The following is a 21,884-nucleotide window of genomic DNA, read 5'->3' on the forward strand; positions in this document are numbered from 1 at the left end:
TAATATTTAGGGTTTGCTGCAGATTGGCATATCTGCAGTCTCCTTAGTCCTTCTCTGAATTTCCAAGGTAGCAGCCACAATAGCAAAAACTATGTTTGCGCATCAGTTATCCATGTGATGAGGAAAAAAAATGATATTTTTCTGGTAAAACTTTTTCCTCACCAGGGAAGAAAATAAGTCTCAGAATCTTCCCTCTCTATTTGGCAGGAACTGATCACATATTCATCCCTAGACTAATCGAAGGCAAGGAGAAATGAGAACAACACGATTGGCCTAACCCAAACATGTTGATATAGGGAATTCTCAAAATATCTAATTGGCCTTAGACAACTCTCTTGTCATTCTACAACTGCACAATTTCCATGTGAAAAATTCCATAGGAAGAATAACTGATATATGAAGAAACAATGTGAGATAATAGCTTGGCATATTAAATTTGAGAAAATGGATATGGGTTAACAAAATGAAAATTGTAGAAAGGAATTTGAAATTATTTGATCAACTCCTACTTCAGTAATCATTCTATAGCATTCATAACTGGCAATCATGTATTCTCTCCTTGAACACTTTCAAGGTTGATAATCTCATTATTTTCCATATCACTTATTTGAATTTGGACTTAACTAATTTTTTTAAATTGTTACATTTTTATTATTGCCCTTATCCTGTTCCATAAGATGTAATGGAATTTCAATGCAGATTCCTTAACTACTTTACTTGTGCTATACTTTCTAGAGTGCTTCTCTTCTTCCTGAGACCTCAGGGATTTTTTTTTTCTTTCTTTCTTGGTATATTCTAGTAAATTAATACCAATCTTAGAAAAACATGATTTTTGTAATGCACACAAAAAGGAATATGAAACTTTTGTATATGAAGCTTCACTCTTAAATCTACATTAGTTTAACTTCTTTGATTTCAGGAAGTGTTTTACACTATTAACTTATATTTAAATTGTATTCAACTAAATACTTAACCATCTTTTACCAAAACTACTTATGAGCCAGGCTTGGGGACTATATTTTTGTTGTTGGACTATTTTTGTTGTTGGGGACTATATTTTTATATATACATATATATATACATATATATATGTAAATATATGTATATATATGTAATATATATGTATATATACATATATATATATGTAAATATATATATATTTAGAACATGAGGGGCAGAGAGAGGGAGAGACAGCATTCCAAGCAGGCTTCACAACATCAGTGCCGTGTGACATGGGACTCGAACTCATGAACTGTGAGATCATGACCTGAGCAGAGATCAAGAGTCAGACGCTTGATCCACTGAGCCACCCAGGTGCCCCTGTTGTTGGTTTTGTTTTGTTTATTTTTGGTAAATAATTTTATATTTATAGAGTTCATGTATGTTGAAATGTTAGTCAATTAACCTCTTATATTTATTTTATAATACTCATGATAATTTTTTCACTATTAACACTTGGCTGTTTCTGAGATTTGTAAGACTTTCAAGACCTTTTTAGACACAAAATCTATCATCAAGTATGATTGCAATCCAGTTTTGACTAAAATCTGATAAGCAGTACCTTTTTCAACACTATGGAAATCATTGATTGGATTGTTGACAAGGTAAGGCCAGTGTTTTGTAGTAAGTTATCTGAAACTCTCCCAAGTGAGAGTGATTCATCAGTACCAAATGGGTGCTGTTTTTCAATAAGCTTCGAATTCACAGATCTTTTCTATTAGTCACCTAACTTTTGTGCCATTTTTCCATAATTAAAAGCAATATCATGAAGTGCTTGATCATTTGTCTTGCTGAAATGAAAACACAAACACACACACTTTAGATCATTCCTTGATGTACAAGATTAGAAGAGTTACTATAAATAAAAATAGAATGAGATTTGACTGGACTTGATGTTTAATGAATTCCTCTGTTAGAGATCTACTTTACTAATTCTTCCAGAGATTAGTAGCAGATAGCCTTAGCAATTTATAGAATTTATCTTTTTCACAATGAGGAGAGAGATTCTATCTCTGTTCTCCTGCTATAGTTCCAAGTTATTACCAATTCTCAAAAGTTATTGATAATGGCTTCACAATTAATACATTCAAATGTTTTCAGAATTCTGGGGTTTGAATGCCTGAGTCTGGCAATGCTATCCCAGCAGAAATATATTTTAAATATTTGCTTCATCTCTTGTAAACACGTTGACAAAATCTCCCCTTTTAACAAGAGTGGAAGTGTTTCCGTAATGAAACTTTCAGTTGTAACTAAAAATAGCATCTATTCCTTCCAACCCACACCCCAGTAAATATATGCAAAACTAGATTGTCAAGCTTTCTTTATTAAATGAAACATAAAACATTGGCCCATCACATTCAAGTGCAAAGACATTGTTTAAGGTATGAACCTATTAATATTTCTTTGTCCCTGATTTAGGGAAATATAGAAAAGACATTGAAATAGGGTAGAAACTTAAAAACGCATTTTTAAAAAGATATAATAAAAATATAGTTTACTTATAGTTCCTGATTATGACCATTTTCAAACACTGCTAAAACATATTATGTGACTAAAAGTACAAGATATTTTTCTATGGATTATCAGCATTTCTAGGACACTACTAAATGTAGAAATGAACTGCAGTGAATTAAGTAAAAGGGACATGAGACTCCTTCACAGTTAGTGGCTCTTCCCATATATGGAATTTGGGGTTAATTAAGCTCCAAATAGATGGGTGAAAAGGAAAACTAAAAATCAAAGGATTTATTCCTAACTCTGCCTCTACTACGCAAGTATAAAGCCAAATATGCCAATCCAAGACCCCACTCACTTTGTCTTCAAAATGAGAGGTCTATTAAAAAAACTTCTGATCTTCCTTTCATCTCTGAAATTTGATAATTCTAAATTCTCAGCTCTCCTCACATTTATTTTCATGTCCTGTTTGTTGGCTTGTATCGACCATCTGTATTAAAAAATAATAAGTAGCTGGTTAAATATCATGTATAAAAACATCAATACATCCTGTTCCTGACTTCTTTTTCTTTTCTGTATTTGACCGCTACATATCTGAACTGATAAACCGAATTTAATCTATGGTGCCTAACACATTCTTGCAATGACTAATCTTTATCAATCACTAAAGTTTGTTGTGCTAACTTTGAAATAGCTGTTGATAATGTAGTTATTTCATCCAATTGTAACAAAAAGAATTTAATGAGTGTTTGAAGTGTGTGCGATTATGCTATTTGAAAATTATACATCTTCCAAGATAAGGATTAAACACAAATCAAAGGAAGTCAACATTTCATTATGAATGGAAGTGATTATATGTAATCGGCAAACTTTGAAGCTTTCTCCACTAGCATACTGAATAATCAACACTGTTGTTTTGTCATTATCAGTTAAGATTGCACTTTTGTAGCTTTTGAAATGCCTGCTGTTTGTATAGTGGAAGGTAAAGAGAAAAGTTTGTTTTCCCAGTAACATTTCATTGATTGTTTGCTCTGCATTGAGAGTTTGTGACACTTTATCTCCCTGGCAGCTGGACTTTTTACCTGTCTTATATGGTGTGGTTTCATTAGAACCTAATTGATTTTGCAGTTGATGAACTCAGTGTTAGTATGTGTCTCTTATAATGAACTATTTTCTACATGGACCTTCTTTCTTCTAGTGATATGAGAATAATTGACTCACAATTGTGTACTGAGACACAAGTACTCAGTATTGTACACTGAACGTACAATAAATCACAGTGTACTAAAATTGTAAAACATTACTTTGATCCAGTGCTAATGTGGTATTTATTTCTTATCTAAGGCAAAGATATTTCCTACATCACTCCTTGCCAAGTTTTATCTCACCAAGGTTGATAATTAAAAAGCGATGAAACTTTATGTAATTCATTTTGGATGTCAAACAATGGCTTTACAAAATGGGAGACAATCATAGCATGCAATCTAAAAATAGTCTTATAATGAGTTCTCATATTTTTCACAAGTAAACCATAAAGTTTGTTTCTATGTATCGCTTTCCCCTAAATATTTTTCATGAGTGTGTGTGTGTGTGTGTGTGTGTGTGTGTTTATTTTTCATGTCTGGACTTTTCCATGGTGACTTCTCAGCATTTAGATAATGTTATTGGCTCTTTTCTTTATGAAAAATGTTTTTAAAGTCAAAATTACAACTTGATATAGGTGGTAGGGTAGTTCTTTTATCAAACAGTATACCCACGGCCCTATTGTAAGAAAAATACAGCATGTTTGACTTTCCGTAAGAAAACTCCAAGACTTAATGAGCTAAAGAAAGCCCTAAGTGAAGTCCACTGGCCTATTATTTTGTTGTTCATGGGATTTAATAACCATGTGGAAAGCATTGTTCGGTGTACTAGAGGGTGGCCCCATTCAGGTAAAATCTTAAATGTACCAGCAAAGCAAGATGTGGGACCTCTTCTCTCTATTCAGTTTTAATCTCTTTCTTTCAGGAGCACTAAATTCATAGCTTCAAGTTGATTAAATTAAAAATTCAATTAAATACATATTTTTAAGTGGATACACTTGCTTTGAACGGAACAGCATCTTCTGAATTATAATCAGTTTTCAGAAGAAATATTCATCCTAGATAGCCATTGCTATTTTCTATGAGAAGTTATTTAGCATGTTTTAAACCAGAAAATTTAATATGCACTCCAAAGATCAAAGGACCAATAGTTAAAAGCTAAATAAGAATATCTTTGTGTAATTTTCTATTATTCTGTTTTACTGAGGATAAAAGAGTACCCAGAATGTTGTGTTAAAAAAAGATCCTTTTATCATGTCTGTATTTTTAAAGTTTTCCTGTGCACTAATAATTCTCTAACATTTGACCTTTATTACTTATTTTAAATCAAATTACATGATATGGAGTTCTTTCACAAAATTCTTCATTATAGGAAAACATCTTGCTCTTCTAAGATCAAGAATTATGTTAAACCTAGCTGAGCGTTATCGTTATCTTGACATCTGAAGTAAATATATATCTAGGAGAAACCAACACTCAGAAAAACTTTGAGGTCCTAAAGCTATCTTTTAGCACTTTAAAGATGCAGTAGCTTTTAGTAAAATACTGTATTAAATTTGACTGCTTGTGGAGGTTATGTTTTTTAAAGATGTAAATTAAATGTAGTATTTCCATAATTAAGTATAAAGCAAACTAACAAAAAGTGTTAACATCACACTTGTCCTAGAGCTATGTTCCTAGAGCTAATAACATAAATTAAACTAAGGCTTTCAGGTACTTGGATGAACGAACAGCTTTCTGAAATATATCCTCAATCAATCATTTCCATCTGGGAGATGGGGAAGCTCCAGCTTTCATCATGTCCCGTCATGTGGTTTGGTTTAGTAAAAAGTCTAAATTAGACCTACTAAGGAACAGCACCCTGAAATGCAGAGAATTTAGTCATTGAGTGAGAAAAAATTACAATTTGTATTTGAATTTTTAAATGACAAGAGTTATTTCCTATATTTGAATTCTTAGCACTTAGTATATTACTTAGGACTTGCTATGTGGTCAGTGGGCAGTATGTATTTATTATGTTTGTTTTTGTTGAACTAATAGCTGATCCCCATAAAGCAGTAGTAAACAGGGTAAAAACAAGAGGTGGAGTCCATGATTTTTTTTTTTTTTTAATCAGCTTCTGGCTGATTTCATTAAGTACACTATATTATACTTTAAGATTTGGCTAAGTCACAGATGCATATTTCTCTATTTATTCTACTTCCTGAGAGCCACAAATAGTTATTATATTTCTGAAAAATAATAAGGGAGTATCTGCTTTTTTTGTAGTTACAGAGATATCTGTATTATCATGTGGATGGTTTTCAGTGACATCAAATGCAGTCATAGTCCCATCTTATAAAAAGGAGCTGAAAGTCAGAATGTGTCACTTACTTACATACTTACTTTTTTGGTTCTTGAGTATATGGATATCCTGAAAACAGATGATTTGTGACATATTCTTACTCATACACAGGCAATAAAAATGTCCTTTTACCTAGGAAGAAATGAGCACCATAAAGTTTTCTCAGGTATAGGTTATTTGAAAAAGATTGAAGAACAACTTTATAATTAATATTTATTTTTTTAATTCTTATGCTTATAATAGACAAAATAATAACTTAGCAACTAGACAATTGAAAAATATAATTAGCTACCATAACTTTTAAATGTCCTCTTTTAACATTATTTCTACCAACAAACACTGCTGATATCATAAATTCAAAACAGAATTTATTTTTTATTCTCTTGTGTTTTCTTTTACATGTTCTCAGAGAAGATGGATTTTTTTATTCTTTTAAAATAAATATTTTAACAGGGTCTTCTCTATATTAATTCTTAAAGAAATTTTTACAGAAATTTCCTGGTTATGTAATAAACAGAATATGATGTATTATTTTTAGCTTTCTTAAATATGGTTAGTGTTAAAGAATTTTGGTTATTAACTCATACATCTCCAAAGTACAGTTTATTTAAACAATAGTTAAGTAATCATGTGTTATAGTTTACATATGAAAATGAATGTATGTGTTGCATGCATGCAATGAAAGCAATTAAAAACTTATATGTATGCAAAGAACATCTTTCTCTCCCTCTATTTTTCTCTTTCTCCTATAAAGACTTAATTTCATCCTGGGATGCAAACTAAGAATTGTTCCACCCAGAAACTTATGGAATTTATCTCAATATCTTAGATATAGTGAATATTAACTCAAAGTATTTGTTGATTAGAACTATATAAAATAGGGGCGCCTGGGTGGCTCAGTCGGTTGAGCGTCCGACTTCAGCTCAGGTCATGATCTCACCACTCGTGAGTGAGTTTGAGCCCCACGTGGGGCTCTGTGCTGACAGCTGGGAGCTTGAAGCCTGCTTTGGATTCTGTGACTCCCTCTCTCTCTCTGCTCCACCCCTGCTCATGCTCAGTTTCTCTCTGTCTCTCAAAAAATGAATAAACGTTTAAAAGAAACTAAAAATAAAGAACTATATAAAATATGTCCAAGTCTTTCCTGTATTTAAACAAATTTTCAGTGAACAATTAGGTACCCATGTAGAGAAGATCATGTATATTTTATATACATTGGAATACCTTGGCTATACATGGGTAATAAAAAGTATACCCACAATGTGAACCTGTGCACATATCCATTGGAGGGATAGAGATACTTAACAGATTTCAGGTTATACAGAGAATATTTTTCATGAATACTTCTATAACACTTCCCATGCTCTAAATCATAGTTGTGTAAGAATAAAATTTAATTAGTGCTAGATAATTTTTTGGACCTTCACAAATGCAGTATGATAAAAATGTCACCTTTGAATTTCTCCATATTTATGTTGTGTGAGAAATACCTAGAAAACCAGAAGCAAGAAATATATATTTTAATGGAAATTTTCTTTTATGAATTCTCTCTCCAAAATGTAAATAAGATATGACCACTGGGATAGTAGCAATGAAAGCATTGTGATCAATGTGTAGAATCCAAGTACTCTTGCTTGTCTTTAATAAGGTCTGAAATATTAATACCAGAGCTTCACCATTACACATGGCAGGACAGCACAGTAGTCCAAGAAGAGAAAATTCTTCAGGAAGACCCATATCAGTTTAAGTGAGGCTTATTTTAAATAGGATGATAGTTGGGCTCGCATTTCTTTTATCATTGTTGCTCCAAAGTTGTGGGGATTATTGAAGAGAATGAGTCAATATCACATTCCCCAACTCCCAACTTTCATTTTTTGAAAATTTTTTCCATATTTTCTTAAAGGTTTACCTACTGGAGGGATTTCTCCCCCTAAAAGAATGCACACTCATCTGGAAGATACCTTAGTGAACACATTGACTCACCCCTTCAGTTAACAGAGGAGGAAAATAAGTCTAGAAAGAATGATGAATTTTAAGGGTGATGCAGCAAGGTAGTCAAATGCCTCAAAATAGAATAATTACCGACATCTTACCTTCATTTTTCCCCACAATGCTAAACATATATCCTAAGCTTTATATGATATTCAAATTTTTATGAGAAGTTAATTTTTATTTAAACTAATTACCTTTTGCCTTTTCTTCTTGCCTTTAACTTTTCCTTCTTGTTTAACTCCTTATCAAATTCTGTCAACTGAGGCATCAGTGTCTAGGGCTCTCTTTCCAAAGATAGAACAATTTTGATATCAGAATTTACATAAATTTCTATTGAACATTTATTAAATGCATTAGTTTTGTTCAGAATCTAGGTGAGATTTTATGTACCAATTAATTTTTTTTGAAAATTAAAACAACTTTTTCATAATAGGATTGAGCAACATATTTTAAATCAATGAACTTTATTTCATAGAGCAGTTTGAACTTTACAGGGAAATTGAGTAGGAAATACAAAGATCATAAACTCACTCTCCACTCTGCCCTACCAGAGTTTCCTCTATTATGAACCTTTTGAATTGGCATATTTGTTATATATGGCATATTTGTTATAACTGATGAACTCATACTGATACACTACTATTAACTTAAAGTCCAGTATTTACATTACAGTTCTCTCTGTTGTATAGTACTATGGATTTCTCCAAATGCATGATGGTATAATCCACCATTATAATACTATATATTGTCTGATGCAAAATAATTTCACTGCCCTAATACTCCTCTGTGTTCCACAATCCTCTCTTCAATCATTGGCAACCACTGATCTTTTAACTGTCTTCCATAGTTTGTCTTTTCCAAGATGTCAGATAGTTGGGATTATAAAGTGTCTAGTCCTTTCAGACTAGCTCCTTTCAATTAGCAATAAGCATAGCATTTAAAAAGGTTCCTCCATGTATGTTTGGCCTACTCCATGTAGTAGTGGCCTACTAGCTCATTTACTTTTATTTCCCAATAATTTGCCATTTTATGGATGTACCACAGGTTGTTAAAAAATATTTGTTCACCCATTGAAGGCCACCCTAGTTACTTCCAATTTTGTTTTGAATAAAGCTGTTACACAAATTTGCATGCAGGTTTTTGTGTAGACAGACACAAGCTTTCAAACCCTTTAGGTCCATACTTAGGAAAGTAAATTGCTGGATATGACTATGTTTAGTTTTGCTATTAAACTGCCAAACTATTTTCCATAGTGTCTGTACCATTTTGCAATTCCTACCAGCAATGCTAAAGAGGCTTTACGTTGGTCTGAATCTTCACCAGTATTTGTTGTCAGTGTTTTGGATTTCAGTCATTCTAATAGGTACGTGGTACTTCTTGTTTTATTTTACAATTCTCTAATGACATATTATGTTAGATATCTTTTCATATGTTTATTTGCCATCCATACGTCTTCTTTGGTGAGATATTTGTCCAGATGAAAAAAATATTCTCCATGAAAGAAAAATTTGTTGAGTTGGATTTCATTAAAATTAAAAATCTCTGCTAAGGGAAAAGCACCTGTACAGAATAAAAATGTAAGCTCTAGATTGGAGAAAAATTTTGAAAACCTGTATCTGATAAAGGAGTTCTATAAAATTTAGGCAAAGAACTCATAAATCTCACCATGAGAAAGCACACAGCCAAATCAAAAAGTGGGCAACACATTTGAGCAAACAATTTTTTTAAAAATAACAATAAATCGTATGCTCTCATGAGTGTAAAATTAACTATAGCATTCTATTAAACCGTGGACTTACTTAATTTTGCACAGTGTTTTTTTTTTATGTTTATCAGTCCTTATTTTTAGAAGGACTATTTTCCAGCTTGTAGAGAATGAAATGGATTACTTAAAGTTCATTAACTGGAAAAAAAAAAAACCAACTCTAACAGCATTAATTTTAACAATGAGAAAAATGCTTTTGTCTATATTGTCAATATAGATTAAAACCAAAAGAATATTGATGTATTATTTTTAAATAATAGCTTTATTGAGATATAATTTACCTACTATAAAAATTTAACCTTTTAAAGTATGCATTTCAGTGTTTTCTGAATCATCACAGAATTATGCAACCACCTACATCTAATTGTAGAATATTTTAGTGATTCCCTAAAATAAAGCTGTACCCATTAGGAGCTATACCCCACCCAGTTCCCCCAGTCCCTGACAACCACCAATTTACTTTCTGTCTCTATAGATTTGTCTATTCTGGAAATTTATTATAAATGGGATCATACACTACATGGTATTTTGTAACTGGATTTTTTTAACTAATTATGTTTTTGATGCCCATCCATGTTGAAGCGTGGAAAAATACTTCATTTCTTTTTTGTCAAATAATATGCTATTGTGGTGATTTAACATTGAAAGAATGACATTTCATGCATGTCTCATGCAAGGTATGTATTGAGTAATGATGATGTGTTTAGAAGCTTTTATTCAGACAATTGGTAATTCATTAAAAGGAATGGCAATTGATTTTTAGAAATGGAAATGTTGTCAATTTTTTAGTACATATTCAAAGATGCAGCAGGGATCCAATTAACTTTCTTTAATACAATTTAAACAAAAGTACCCACCCCCTGAAAACACCTGAGAAATGTAAAACTACCTATGGTTGTATACATGGCTGAGTGAAAATAAAGCAAATTATTGCAAAATAATTAGAATTTTTTTTAAAAATTTAAAAATGTGGTAAGAACATACAATTACACAGATAATTTAAAATACTTTATAATTAAAGCATGGAGTGAATGTTTTTTGTAAATAATAAATCTTAAACTATATAAGGTTTTATATATATATATATATATATATATATATATATATATATATATACAATTTTAAGTTTTCTTAAAACTTTCTTAAGTTTAGAGAAAGCCTGTTAGGAAATTTTATGCACTCACTTGCCTGGGTAATTGACAACTTGCCTGGGTAATTTAAGTGCTATCATTCTGAAATACCAACATGATTTCAACATGATATACATATAATTATTTTAAAAGATTAAATACCCATTTATTCAGTGGACTGATCTTATTAAAATAATTTAATATATTTAATGTATAAGGTCTGCATATTTAACATGAGAGAAATATATGGTTTTTATACATTGACAAAAGATATAAATTACAAAGAGAATCAGTTTGATATAAAATCTATGCTAAAGCCTGTTTGGAATTCATAAGTTGCTAAAATGTGTAGAAATTGGCATTTTAGGGAATAAACTAATCAAAAACGTGTTAATTCTTTTCTTAGTGGACCTTGTCTTGGATCACTTGAACATTTAACTATTTTCATAGATTTTTATTTGTTGGTATTATTGACTGATTATTCTGGCTTACTTTGGGGAATGTAACATTGAGAAGTCTTATTGTCACTATACTATGTAGCTCCCTTGGTATGACCTTAATTTGCCCACATTATGGAAATGTGTCATCCTAAATAAATAGATAGCAGAATAAACTTTAGCATTTACATTGATATAGTTTAAAATTTATTTTAGCAATTATTACACTTTTCTTAGTGACCCAAGGGTAGAATATTCATCTTGTTTTATATTAATCTATAATTTATCATCAGAAAAAAGAAACCACAATAGTGCAAGTCACTAGTGCATTGCACCATTGCGACTATGATTAAGGAGTGATTTGTTCCTTTCAAATAAAAGTAATTTAAATAACTGATCCAGTATTGTTTGATTAGGGAAATAAGTAGGAAAAGAGTTCTGAACTAAATAGAGAACTTAATTCCTTATGAAAAACATTATAAATAACTTATTAAACATCAATTATTATTACTATAATAATATTCTACACAAATCAAAATAGTTCTGAAACCAATAGCAGTAAGTAAACACTGATGATGAAGTTTAAGAACAAAAAGTTTGATGGGAGTGAGGTGGAGATATACTTAGTTTCTATCAGAATAGTCCTTTATAGATCCATAGACTTCCAAAAAAATTTAGCTCAGTCAGCAATGACTCCTACACAATGTACGGTTGTAAAGCAAACATCTAAAATATATTGAAAGACAAAAGCCTACAATCGATTCTGAATTCTGTTTGGACATTTCTTTGTATGTCTATAGATTTTTATTTTTTAGCTTTTTAAATCGTTATTTAAAATTCTAGTTAACATAACAGTGCAATATTGATTTCAGGAGGTAAACTCAGTGGTTCATTGCTTACATACAACCCCCAGGGCTCATCACAACAAGTGCCCTCCTTAATGCCCATCACCCGTCTAGCCCATCCTCCATCCACTTCCCTCCATCAACCTTCAGTTTGTTCTCTATTGTTAAGAGTCTCTTATGGTTTATTTCCCTCCCTCTTTTTTTCCCCCCTTTCCTGTATGTTCATCTGGTTTGTTTCTTAACTTTCACATATTAGTGAAATCATATGGTATTTGTCTTTCTCTGGCTGCCTTATTTTTGATGGCTGGGTAATACTCCATTATCTATATATACTGCATCTTCTTTATCTGTCCATCAGTTGATGGAAATTTGGGCTTTTTCCATAGTTTGGCTATCGTTGACAATGCTGACATAAATATTGGGGTGCACGTACCCCTTTGAATCTGTATTTTTGTATTCTTTGGATAAATACCTAGTAGTGCAATTGCTGGATCATCAGATATTTCTATTTTTCACTTTTTGAGGAACCTCTATACTGTTTTCCAGAGTGGCTGCACCAGTTTAGATTCCCACCAACACTGTAATAGGGTTCCCCTTTCCACACATTCTTGCCAACACGTGTTGTTTCTTGTGTTGTTAATTTTAGCCATTCTGACAGGTGGGAAGTACCTCATTGTGGTACCCAATGATTAATCAGTTACATATAACACCCAGTGCTCTTCCCAACAAGTGCCGTCCTTAATGCCTATCACCCATTTAGCTCATCCCCCCACCCACCTGTATAGATTTTTGAATTACATTCATTTTATGCAATACTAAGTGTTAACTTGGAATCATTTTATAAAGTTGTCTTTCCATTCTATCAATGATATTTAACTGAGTGTATATACAGATTCACATAGTGAATTAAATTCTGGCCACCATTGACTTCCACAGAAGAAATTCTCTTTTGATAATAACTGCCAGGCAAATATCTTTCTCCCAGGCTGAGTTCCCCCAAGCCAAAGTTATGTTATTTGGACAAAAGTTGGAAATTGTTCATCAGATTATTTGAATGCACATAGAACTACTCTATAAGTTGAGGGTGTTGCCTTTTTTTTCTTCTTTTTAATTTAATTTTATTTTTTTTTGTGTGTGTGTTTCAAATTTTAACTTAAATTACAGCTAGTTAACATATAGTGTAATATTAGTTTCAGGAGCAGAATTTAGTGATTCATCACTTACATACAACACCCAATGTTCATTTACAAGTGCCCTCCTTAATATCCTTCATTTATTTAGCCCACCCCCCACCCACCTTACCGGGGGTTGCTTTGTAATTTACCTGCTTCGTTATGTGTCATGGATTTTTTTTTTCATTTGCCAGTTCCACTAATTCTGAAAATATGTACAAATTGTATCTGGCAGGCCTGACCTATGTACTGAATTCCAAATTATGTAGCCAAACAAGCTTGATATTTAAACTAATCCTGATCTTGATTGAGACTTTCTAATATTTAGGGCTCACCTAAAGCATCATCATCAGATCAAAGATCACTCTATCACTCGACCTGTTTGCATTTTATTCATATATTATATAATGTACTGATAGTCTTTGTTTATTTATTCATTGTCTTGGGTATTATCTATGTCCTCCAACAGAATGTAACTTTCCCAAGAGCAGACATCTCTTCTGTCTTGTTCAACATTTTATCCACAGAACCTAGAACAATATCTGCACATATAAGGTTCTCATCAATTATTTGTGGCATGAATAATTCTTTCCTCTCATGTGTCTATCCACCGCACTACTCAATGCATTTCTTTTCATAGAGATGCTACCAAACTAATTTGCATTCCAGATTTATGAATTACCTATGTGATACAATCTCTGCAGTATTGACATTTGAACCAGAAAAATTGTTGTGGGGACTGTCCCATGCATTTTCAAATATTTAATGGCTTTCTTGGCCTCTACTTCATGTCAGGCAAGCAGATTTCTCCATGTATTCTCATACCTTTAAACCACAGCCAGCTTATGTTCATAGTCCCTCCATAATACCTTTCCATCCCCATTTACTGTTTATGTGCTCAGGCATTTTTCAACATTTCTCTGGGTTATTGTATTTCCTTGGCATGATTGATTAATTTACTGAATAAAAACCCAGTACCCAGTTTCTTTCCTTAAACTTGTTTCAGCAAGCATAAGTAGGATGATTATCAGAAGAGTCTGAGACATGAAATATGTTGATATAGTCTGTTCTTTTTGATGGAATTTCCTACTCTCTTTTCTAACATGAGACTGATGATTTGTCTTCATTTCTCTTGACTGTGCTGAACATTAGCCATTTTCTTGTACGAAGGTTAATATTCCTTTTTATTATGAATGACTCTCACATCACCTACTGAGTCATAAACTTCTTGGTCTTTCATCAATAATTTTAGTTTCTATCCTTGCTACTATTGGGATTTCTCACATATTCTGAAGCCATAAAGTCAATGTGTTTGGCCTTATTTTACCTAAACAAGTCATTTCAATTTAACTCTTTAAATTCTATCTTGTAGCAACAGATTTTAGCCAATCTGTTATTAATCACATATAGAGTGATGTCCCGAGATGGCATAAGTGAAAGCATATTAAATATCATGCTGACTTTCTGCCTTGGCATATTAAAAAGCAACAACAACAACTAGGTCTGTGTTTGTATCTGTTTGCAACTTTCAGAATACTTTTAATTTCACAAAGAAATATGCCATTTTCAAACCTTTTATAACTACTCATGCTCAGTGCATACACAAACATGCATGCACATAAAACTTTTTTTTATATACCGAGAGAGTTGAGATATATACTTATATAGTTATTTTTTCAACTCTAAGCCAAAAAAAAAGTTACACCAAATTGTTTCATGATAATAAGGAACAAAGTTAAGTTGTTTTATTATTCTATAATGATGGATGTATCCAGCTGTTGTTTCTTTAACTTTATTCTTGACTTTTTCTTGCTATATGTACAATTTTATAGTCATTAAACAGCAGAAAGCATATTCATAAAATTCTTTATATTTTATGTATATAATATATTACATAATAAAATTTAACTTACTAATTTGCCACAAAGGAGAATTAGTCAAATTATATTTTCCATTTTCAAGACATTTCTCCAGGTGAAAAGTAAAATCTTTAAAAAATTTTTTACAAACAAGCTTGTAATGAAATGACCTACAGAAAACACCAGTTCATAGTACTTTTGAAATAGAATTATATTATTTATCTTTATATCCCATATCAATTAAATATTTAATTAATCACTTGGTTAAATAAGACTGGGAAGTGAATTTTCGTAGTGATCACTTGCATCATGGTCAAAAGTCAATGATGTTGTTCTTTTTAACTGTTAGATTTAATGTGGGTTTTAAATTTTTTCTACTCATTTTAAAGTTTAGATTGAATTATGGTATCTTAAACTGAAGGAAAAATTTTTTCTACTCATTTTAAAGTTTAGATTGAATTATGGTATCTTAAACTGAATGCTATTTAAATAAAGATGAGAAAATACTTGACTGTTTTTAAGGGAAATAATTACATGCTTAATAAGAAAATTGAAATGTATCAAAACTATTCAAGTGTGGATATTTTAGAGCATAATTTAACAAATTTAGATTTTGCTTGTTATACCTATATATTTATTATGTGTAATTTATTTTCCATTTGCACAAACCATATTTGTTTCGGATAACATTCCATACCATTAGCAAATGGACTAATGTGCATTTCTTTTTTTTATTCACATATTTGTTTACAAATAAAAATTTTACTCCAAAGACGTGAGTTCCATCAAGTAGATATTTTGACAATACATAATAAAGTAGATTAATTACAAATCAAAATCAAATTAGACCCATCCCATTCAAGCCCACTGAATGGGCTTGTTATAACATTATCAAAAAGTTTCTCAAATAGGGAAATGGTTTATTTATAATATGAGGAATAATATAATAAAAATGCATTGATATTTTTATAGCTAAGTTTTATATTGAACTCTCCAATTTCTGAATGTCCAATTTATTTTTCCTTTTTTCAGTTTTTTCTTTCAGGGATCCTAACAGTTAATATTTTTTTATTTAACACTAAACTGGAAATTGAGTCGAAAGAAAGAATTTAAGGTAGCAATTAAAGCTAGAAAGATAATTTTCCTCAATTACAAAAGATTATAAACAGTATCTGCAAAACAATATTTGTCCTGATTAAAGTTACCCTTTCAGTTTATTCAAATTTTACAAAATCAGTTCTGGTATTTTTTATCAGCAATTTTTGATCCTATTTTCGTTTATAATTTATTCTATAGAATTTCTTTAATACACGAACATGAATGTAATTAATTAAGTTCTTCGAAAATAGTTTCTTGGCAGGTACAAGTAGACCTTCATTTTGAAAAACGCACTTGAACAATAATTATAAATAATGGTTTAGTGTCCCAGAGGGTCTTGTCAGTGCAATTATTTATCTCTGTAAGGGTCTGTCATACATTTCGAATGAAAACTAAGGCACTAAATATGCAGCTTAAATCTAGCTTCTTAACAAAGGCGTGTCTACTGATTTTAGTTGTTTTTCTTTTATTTGGCATTCATACACTGTTTTCCGTTAATGTGACTATCGAAAGCAAAGAACAATAGGTGCTAAACTTTCAGAGAGCACAAGTGACAGAGAGCATTAGGACCTCTTGACTGTGAGTCCTGCAATCAGGGGGGTCCGTGTACTGCAGGTGAGGATTACACACGGAACATCTGCTTCATTGGGATGAGAGTTGATGACAGTGCTCTGTCTTAATCCTGTAACAAGCCTACCGCTTAAAAAAAAAAAAACAAAAAAACAACTTGGGGTAATTTCTTTCACAAATAGAGCTACTGCCAGCAGATGAGGATGTAGCCATCTGTACGTGAAGAGCTACCCAAACGAATAAAATCATAGTTTTCCTTCAATGTAATCCATGAAGGTAAAGGGCAAAGAGTGTCATCTTGGATAAGACCACAGAAAGGATGGAAATAAAACAAACCTGATACATCCTAAGGAGCACTACTCTATCACTTTTCAGGGATAACACCTCATTTCAGCTAGGCACTGACTGAGCTATCGCTAAAGAGCTGCTGTAAACTGATTTGTAAATATTATGCGTAACAGATTGATCAATGGTAGAAACTGACCTCAGGAATTTAAACTTATATATTGGTTTTCTGAATGTTGTCACCTCTTGGCATATCACCTCTTACACACCTGGCTTTATTTGCTAGGAGCCATGCAGCTTTCCCTTGCTGGATAGAATGAGATACCTTTGAGGCTAGAAGGGAGTTTTAGAAAGCTCTGGTCACTACCATTATGCTTGCCAATAAGTATTTATTAAATGAGTCTAATCATCTTGTTCATCAAAAAGCCAATAGAAGTAATCTAAAAAGATTTTCTTTTATTTTACTGGAAAACTGAAAGCAAAATCTAGTAAAGATTTAATTTTATTCAAATCCGTCTCTCTTTGTAATGTTCTTGCTACTACTAATTTGGGTTTCTGTGAGGAGGCAAAGAGCATGATATTCTGAGTCAGAATGCACAAATCATCTGTTTGTAGCTTCCAACAATATGAGAAATGTTCTTGTCAAAACTGACCTTGTAAAAGTGGATTTTGTGAGTTTTTAAGAATACAAAATTCCAGGAAACATTAAGTCTTATTTCAGCTGTCTTTCACACTGATAAAGAACCTAAAATGAAGACGAAATTATTTTCTGTAGATTGTTAAAAGCATGTAAAACTGCATTATGCATTTTCAAACTATATTGATATTTTAATTGCCAAACAAGATGTTTAAGGATTTAAAATTAGGGTAGCATCTCAGCATCTGAATTTCTACACTAACATTCTCTCTCATATCAAAGCTTCATAAAGAGATTGTATTCTTTCAACATTAATATTGAATTATTTTGTTCACTTGATATTTTTATACATGATAGATTTTAAGAACTGTTTTAACTTATAAACACTTTTTGCTTTTATATTTTAATCACTAGATTTAATTTGAAATCAAAGTAGAAAAAATCTCTATTTTTTTTGTTGGGAGTGTAATGCTGATTCTGAGTGTTTCTGTAAGGCTTTGCACATATTACGACTACGCTACTGAGATGTCCTCTCTGAGCTTTTTAAGCCAATTATGAATTAAGAAATGCGGCTCTGCTTCCTGACCAAGAAGAAGCCACCCAAGCGCAATATTCTAACTCCTTAGAGAATAATTTTTCCTTAATGGGTTTTACTTCAGTGACTCATACTGATTATGTAAGATGCAACACAATTAAATACGCTTCTGTGCGCTTTGCACACGTGTACACGTGTATCTGGAACAATGCCGCGACATTTGCAGTTGCTTCTTTAAATAGCTTTAAAAAAGGAACAAGCAACAGCACAGAGATTACCGAGAGCCACTTAAGTGGAGAAGAGTGGGAAAGGCTGGATAGGACAAGAAGAACTTTAGCAGAAGGAGCCAGGCTCCCAGAGAAGAGGCTGATTGTTTCTGTAAGGTTAGGAGTCATAAGGCGGACTGGAGCGATGGGGGCTAGAGATGCGATTTGAAAAGAGTCAATTAAGTCCAAAGAGGCAGGGAAGTGGTTCCAGATGGCAGGTAAAACATAGGAGACAGAGAAAGTGGTGGAGTGGCTGGAGGTGAAGAGGGCGAGGGGTGCCTAAAGAAGGAGACTCAGGGAGGCTTTTCAATCTGAATTTAATGACAGAATAAAATACGTACAAAGAAGCGAATGTTCTGTAACAATTTTCAATAACAATCTAATGTAATTCAAGATCCCAGTTTTAAGTACATTTGCAGCTATTGAGGGCTCCAATGGCAGAAGCCTGCACGGAACTTTTGCCTTTCCTCCCAGTAGCACTCCATCACCGCAGAAGCCTGTGACCTGGGTACAAAGAAACACATAGTTTATGGTCCACATTTTAAAATAGCCCAGTACATTTTTCAAAATAGTGTAACTCTATAATCAATAGATTTACATATATTGACAGGAAACAGAAAACTAAGTTATAAACCTATTTATTTATTTATTTATTTATTCATTTATTTATTTATAGTCGAACCCCAAAATATCCCATGCCAAACTAGCAATTTTTCTTATGGGATCTCAGATAGAAAAGAGAAGGAACCTTATATAGAAATGCCCTTGATTTCAATCTTCTGTTCAGATAATAGTTTAGAACAGTAAAGATTCTCCCAATATAAACATTCTATCTGTGTTTCCAAATGGCTGCCTCCTTCAGGTGAAAGCTAACCAGCAGGGGGGAGGAAAGATCTCTCTTTTCCTTCTCTTGTGTGAAGAGCTATCTCAGCAGCATTGAGTAAAATTGCTTCGCATTGAGAGTGTACATATTTATTAAATACTAATTTGATTTAAATTTTTTGAGCACCTATTAGGCAATGTGCTGTATACTAAGAATATGATGGATAATTAGGCAAAATCTCTACTCTCCAGAAATGTATACACAAATGAGGGCATAGAATTGAGATCATAGCTATAAAACCTAATAGAAAAAATCATCAGAGAAATACAGGATGCCATATTAAACCACTGGTTTGATTGTTAAGACATCAAGATGTCTTCTTGGGTAAGCAGATTCCAGAGCTATAAGTACCTGTATTGTGCCAAGAGCAGCGTCATGGGGTTTCCCCCAAGGGGAGAAGCAATAGCCCCCAAGAGGTCCCAGTATGTGCTAAAGTTGTCTGGTCTCACTACAGTGTATTTTTTAGCTTTTTAAAAAGTTTTTAAGGCCTAAGCAGCTTGTCAGTGCATCTTATTAAACCACTCTCAGAACCACTCTCTTAGTACTACAGCTGGGAGGCAGGATGCTGGAATTTGGCTGAAAAGCCCTCGAATGACAAATACAGTACTATAATCAAGGTAACAAAGCTTTCCTTAAAGAAATGATCTTGTGTAAATCAGGGCAATATCATAGTTTTAAGAGATCCATCAATTCTCTTTCTTACATGTTCTAGATGGGTGGTTCCCAAACTTGGCTTACAGTAGAATCGTCTGGAGAAACGTTTGTAAGAAGACTCTTGCACACACATCCCAACTGTCCCTTGGAGACCTGTTATATAGCACGACTCAGTGACAAAGCAATTTGTGTGTGTACACATACATATGTTAAATTTGGTTTATGTTAAGCTTCCCAGATGATTATTGTATGCAAAGGTAGTTTTGAGATTTGGGAAGGACTAGTGTAAGGTAAAACAACTGGCCTTTGAAGCTAACTCTAAGTTCCCAATATACTTCTAAGTGGCTATGTCCCCTTCCCTCTGGCTCATTTGCAGCATCCGGCCCCGGCACAGGACAGCCCTACTCGGAACCACTCAGCACGGCTAGGGCTCCAGGGCTTCCCCGCATCTCTTGCCCCAGCACTCAAAACAAAAGGCAACTGCATCCAAATGCCATCTACAGAGGCCTGTGAGTTTTGCAGCTGCCAACATCAGAGGCGGATACCACTTCAGAGTGCAGGGGGGACCAGAATGGCAGAAGAGCTTGGGTGGGACAACAGATAAGCTTATTAATGTGTCCAATCATTTCCTTTCAAAGAACATAAACTCAATAGAAACTTGCATAATGAAATACCATTTCCATTTTCTTGCATCTTTTTATGTTCTGATTCCTTGTTTAAGAGGGCACCTACCAATTAGAATGTGTAAAATCACACATGATGTCTGAGGAATTTTACAATAAAAAATAATTCATATTACATTTGTATGTGCTTAGGTCCAGTGTGAGATGTAATGCTGTTTCTTTACATTGGCAACTAGAGTGATATTGAATATTAGAACTCATTAGCGAACATATATGAAAAATATAAAAAATTACTTATGTTTACTAAATTATTTTTGACAGTGCATAAAAACTCATAATTTTTTTTTAATATAATCACCTTTCCAGTTTTTAATACCTTAGGGTTTGACAAACTATGACTTGCTGCCTGTTTTGGTAAATAAAGTTTTATTGGAACATAGCTTCTTTCTTGGTTTACTTTTTGTTGATGGCTATTTTTGTGTTAAAATAGCAAAGTTGAGTCACTCTGACTGTTCAAGGAAAAAATATATTTTCTCTGGCATTTTACAGAAGAATTTTGCTGACTCTGTTTTAAGTTGTTATTTCAAAAGAATGCAGAGTATGTGAAAATTTTAATGAAACAACATATTTGCATTGAAATTAATTAAATACAATGCATTTTATGGAAAATATGCTAACTAATGAACTATGTGGCTTTATTTTAATTCTCATCTAAACATTTCCAGAAGTAAAAGCTTACCCAGATCTGGACAAGAATAATTAACCTAGATCCTTTTTAATAATATCCTGGATCCTATAAAAAAGATAGTTTTGCGCATTTGGGGGGCTGTCTTCTAAGTTTGACTGATAAACTGCATTTATTTAACAATTAGTTTTTTTATATAACCTTAAATGTTTAAAAATATGTTATCTGGCCCCATTTGGATTCTTACCTGGAGAGTCAGCAGTTGACTTCTGGGCTCTGTTTCATCTCTTGCTCATACAAGGAAGTGCACTGTTGTGCAGGAGACAGACCCAGGAAGAGACAGTTATCAACTTCTGTCAAGCTCAGAGATCAAGGTGTCTAGATTGCCATGGCATTACCAACCAAGTATGATCTGCCCTCCTTTCCTGCTCCAATTCTGTATGGATCTTGAAATCAACCTCTGCAGACTGGGAACAGAAGGTAGAGAAAGAAGAAAATGGCTAGCCACGCCCCACACAGCTGACAGCCAAACTGTGTTAGGCCTGACTGGGGTGGAGGGAAGAAGCCTCAA

Source organism: Lynx canadensis, chromosome A1 (assembly GCF_007474595.2).
Source record: "Lynx canadensis isolate LIC74 chromosome A1, mLynCan4.pri.v2, whole genome shotgun sequence".
Lineage (NCBI taxonomy): Eukaryota > Metazoa > Chordata > Mammalia > Carnivora > Felidae > Lynx > Lynx canadensis.